The sequence below is a fragment of the Monomorium pharaonis genome, chromosome 1 (genome assembly GCF_013373865.1).
Source record: "Monomorium pharaonis isolate MP-MQ-018 chromosome 1, ASM1337386v2, whole genome shotgun sequence".
NCBI lineage: Eukaryota > Metazoa > Arthropoda > Insecta > Hymenoptera > Formicidae > Monomorium > Monomorium pharaonis.
This window is the reverse complement of record NC_050467.1, coordinates 28,100,689-28,106,027: the sequence shown is the minus strand read 5'-3', so window position 1 is coordinate 28,106,027 and position 5,339 is coordinate 28,100,689.

Genomic DNA, 5,339 nt, shown 5'->3' with positions numbered 1-5,339 from the left:
TGTGCCAAAGTAGAAGTGTGCCAAATTATTTTTAGCGAAGGCAGAATTTTTTAAGTAATTTCGGGGTAGGTTTTTGAGTATAAGAGTGTCTTCCGCAGGGTGTATCGTGTTCCTCTCTTTTGCATTTTGTGTGGGGCACTCAGAAGGACCTCTGTGCCAAAAGAGAAGTGTGCCAAATTATTTTTAGCAGAAGCAGAATTTTTTAAGTGATTTCGGGGTAGGTTTTTGAGTATAAGGGTGTCTTCCGCAAGGTGTATCGTGTTCTTTTTTTTGCATTTTGTGTGCGGGACTCAGAAGGTCCTCTGTGCCAAAGGAAAAGTGTGCCAAATTATTTTTAGCGAAAGCAGAATTTTTTAAGTGATCTCGGGGTAGTTTTTTGAATATAAGGTTGTCTTCCGCAGGGTGTATCGTGGTCTTTTTTTTTGCATTTCGTGTGCGGGATTCAGAAGGTCCTCTGTGCCAAAGGAGAAGTGTGCCAAATTATTTTTAGCGAAGGCAGAATTTTTTAAGTGATTTCGGGGTAGGTTTTTGAGTATAAGGGTGTCTTCCGCAGGGTGTATCGTGTTCTTTTTTTTTGCATTTCGTGTGCGGGACTCAGAAGGTCCTCTGTGCCAAAGGAGAAGTGTGCCAAATTATTTTTAGCGAAGGCAGAATTTTTTAAGTGATTTCGGGGTAGGTTTTTGAGTATAAGAGTGTCTTCCGCAGGGTGTATCGTGTTCCTGTCTTTTGCATTTCGTGTGGGGCACTCAGAAGAACCTCTGTGCCAAAGGAGAAGTGTGCCAAATTATTTTTAGCAAAAGCAGAATTTTTTAAGTGATTTCGGGGTAGGTTTTTGAGTATAAGGGTGTCTTCCGCAGGGTGTATCGTGTTCTTTTTTTTTGCATTTTGTGTGCGGGACTCAGAAGGTCCTCTGTGCCAAAGGAGAAGTGTGCCAAATTATTTTTAGCGAAGGCAGAATTTTTTAAGTGATTTCGGGGTAGGTTTTTGAGTATAAGAGTGTCTTCCGCAGGGTGTATCGTGTTCCTCTCTTTTGCATTTTGTGTGGGGCACTCAGAAGGACCTCTGTGCCAAAAGAGAAGTGTGCCAAATTATTTTTAGCAGAAGCAGAATTTTTTAAGTGATTTCGGGGTAGGTTTTTGAGTATAAGGGTGTCTTCCGCAGGGTGTATCGTGTTCTTTTTTTTTGCATTTTGTGTGCGGGACTCAGAAGGTCCTCTGTGCCAAAGTAGAAGTGTGCCAAATTATTTTTAGCGAAGGCAGAATTTTTTAAGTAATTTCGGGGTAGGTTTTTGAGTATAAGAGTGTCTTCCGCAGGGTGTATCGTGTTCCTCTCTTTTGCATTTTGTGTGGGGCACTCAGAAGGACCTCTGTGCCAAAAGAGAAGTGTGCCAAATTATTTTTAGCAGAAGCAGAATTTTTTAAGTGATTTCGGGGTAGGTTTTTGAGTATAAGGGTGTCTTCCGCAAGGTGTATCGTGTTCTTTTTTTTGCATTTTGTGTGCGGGACTCAGAAGGTCCTCTGTGCCAAAGGAAAAGTGTGCCAAATTATTTTTAGCGAAAGCAGAATTTTTTAAGTGATCTCGGGGTAGTTTTTTGAATATAAGGTTGTCTTCCGCAGGGTGTATCGTGGTCTTTTTTTTTGCATTTCGTGTGCGGGATTCAGAAGGTCCTCTGTGCCAAAGGAGAAGTGTGCCAAATTATTTTTAGCGAAGGCAGAATTTTTTAAGTGATTTCGGGGTAGGTTTTTGAGTATAAGGGTGTCTTCCGCAGGGTGTATCGTGTTCTTTTTTTTTGCATTTCGTGTGCGGGACTCAGAAGGTCCTCTGTGCCAAAGGAAAAGTGTGCCAAATTATTTTTAGCGAAAGCAGAATTTTTTAAGTGATCTCGGGGTAGTTTTTTGAATATAAGGGTGTCTTCCGCAGGGTGTATCGTGGTCTTTTTTTTTGCATTTCGTGTGCGGGACTCAGAAGGTCCTCTGTGCCAAAGGAGATGTGTGCCAAATTATTTTTAGCGAAGGCAGAATTTTTTAAGTGATCTCGGAGTAGTTTTTTTAATATAGGGTGTCTTCCGCAGGGTGTATCGTGTTCTTTTTTTTTTGCATTTTGTGTGCAGGACTCAGAAGGTCCTCTGTGCCAAAGGAAAAGTGTGCCAAATTATTTTTAGCGAAAGCAGAATTTTTTAAGTGATCTCGGGGTAATTTTTTGAATATAAGGGTGTCTTCCGCAGGGTGTATCGTGTTCCTGTCTTTTGCATTTCGTGTGGGGCACTCAGAAGGACTTCTCTGCCAAAGAAGAAGTTTGCCAAATTGTTTTTTAATAATCGCTCCAAGAACGTTCCAAACTTCAATTAGCTTTATTAATCAAGTTATATAACAATTAGTAAGTTTATATAATGTAACAAAAAATATTGTTTCTATATGTAAATGTATTTTTTTATCATTTTTTATGCACAGATAAAATTTTTTATTTACAAAAAAGTTAATAACTTAAAGTTTGTATGTTTAAAAATAACTAGTTAAAGTTGAAAATTAAATTAATTAAAATAAATTTAATTTAATTAACTTTTTAACTTTTTAAAATAACTTAACTTTTTAACTAGTTACTATCTAATCATGCTTATTAGTCTTATACTATGCATATGTAGTTATGTTATTTTGTGCAATAAGCTTTAGACTACATTCGCATAATAATTCGTTCTAAAATAGGTCTTAACTGTGATGCGCATACACACATGTATAATTTTCGTAGATAAATCAGGTAGACATTCTTTAGACATTCTTTGATCTAGATCTAATTCGGGACGAATGTACACGGATGTATATAATTCTGTCATAACGTAACTGAATTTTAATTCTAATCGAAATTTTTTTAAATTAAAAGTCTATATAAATTCCTTTCTCTTTTTTCTATTACATAAATTTAAATTATGTACCTTGTACAGTTGAAGGTCCTGGTGTTATCTCCGTATTTGTGGTTGCGATAGTGTTGTTTCCACAAGTTTCTTTCTTTTTCCTATTTATTTCGTAAATTTTTTAGCTGATATGCTTACTTATAAGACTTAATTCTAGATCAATGGCAATTTCATCATATTTTTTGACATTGCGTAACCAATAACGCATAATATCTAAGGAAAAATTTGATTGTTGTACATATTGATATATTGATGTGAATAGAACAAATAATGCAAATAAGAGACAGTTCCACAACCAGTTAATTAACTTATACAGCTTATATTACACTATGCTTATACCATAAGACATTATTCTATTAGATTTGACCAATTAATTTGAAAAATTGATTAGAATTAATCATGGAAGAAAGAATAACAGGAGGAAGTGTAACAGGTAACAGGGCAAAGGGTACTAGCAGCGAACGGAAGGAGGAGTAGGCTCGCGCTATAGAGATTCTACAGTCATGTCCAAAAATTTAAAAATTTAAAATGTTCCAATATTAGAATTACACTAAGAACTTAACTAACTATATCGTTGTCATGGCTTTCAAAATGGCCTATCCAATCAGATTCGTTACCTCGTCCCTCATAGTTAGCACTACCCCTCTCGTCCTAACACTCACTCCTGTTATCCTTTCCTTCATGGAATTAATTAATTACTGTTAACACTTAACCTAGTTAAAATTAAACAAAGTTGTGAAACTGAGCCTAATAAATATTTTATAAGTAAAAGAAACCTTTTAGTGCCAAAAACTTTTCCGAGTCTAACTTTGGTTTAGGTACTGTGTTACTTTGTTTTCTTATCCTGTTTGAAACGGTTCCTGTAACGGAGCTTTTTTGTAATACGTCAGCTCCAAATATAGCCAGAGCCATATTTTTTACAAATATAGCTGGTGTTTTACTTATGCATACTGCACTGTCGTACACTTGAAAAGTAATCCATACATTCCTACCTATATGAATCTGAAAGCAAAATTGTTAATATATATAGAAAACATACATTTTAAAAAGTAAAAATTATAATATACGTGTAAAAATAAAATACATTGTTATCAATTTCTCGTCGATAACCAACAGGAAAAAGTGTTCCATCAAAATCCTCGTTTGTCTCTTTCTTTTGTTGATTTGTAACAATATCTGTAAAATGCATAAGTATATAAACAAATCATTTTAAAATAATTGACAAATCATTTAAATTAATAAAAATGTGTGCGTGAACAAAAGAAAGAAGGCCGAGCCGTTTTTAGAATTTACTTAACTCCGTTTTCTCACACAAATTAGTCTGTATTTAAAAACAACTCTAAATTTCGTTGAAATCACACGCTAACTTTACAATCAAAATTGCATGCAATATTTCGCAAAAGGAAAACGAGACAAGCGATAAACTCTTTCTCACGAGCTTAAGATAGTCGCACGGGCAAGAGCAGCTGAAGACTGATAAGGCGCCAAAAAATGTGGTTTGGACCTTTCCTTTTATAGAGGAAGGCAAATTTTTAAACATTACCATATAAGAAGAGACAAAATTTCCTTATAAAATAATTAAACTCGTTAAGACAGTAAGTCCCCAAAACCAAACGTTTGATGTTTTGTTTACCGGCAATACAGAGCATCGGCTAAGGCTAAAGTATATGTATATTGAAGGACCGAAATGTTTTGATTACGAATTTGACAAATTTCACTTGCTGTATGCCCGAACAATTCGCACATCTCTTTAGATTCGTTTTCAAAAAAATATATAGATATAAATATTGAGAAATTACAGTTACTATATACATACTTTTAAGTTCCTTTATTTCATTTATCACATCTCGCTGTAAAGCAAGGTTCATTTTGACACAATCTTGTAAAATATTATTTTTATCTTCTAAAGAACTTTCCAATTCTGTAATGTGTTTTCTCAATCCTTCCATTTGTTTCTTGAGTCTTTTAATTTCTTTCTTATTCTACCATCAATATAAAAATCACATGCATTTAATTATAATATATTTAAATAAAACTTGAAATGATATTTGAGGTTTGGCAAAGTAGAACTTTAAATTTGTTTTTGATTTATAGTGACGTTTGCTGTGCATCAGTGTTTTACATTTCGTTAATGTTTCATTCAAATTCACACACACACACACACATTACTGAGTATTTTATAAATATATTATAGATTTCTTTGTAATAAAATGTATTGAAATATAAATAAAACAATAAAAAAATAACCGTAAAAAATATTTAAAATGTAACAGTAATACACACGTAAATCTACCTACACACACGCACGCATGCACGTACACGCAATATATATACACAATCACAACCCGGAAGGCAAACTTATAAGTACAAAATATCTCAATAGTAACATTTTGCATACCAAAAATATCCAAAATGTTAAAAGTATAGTCCC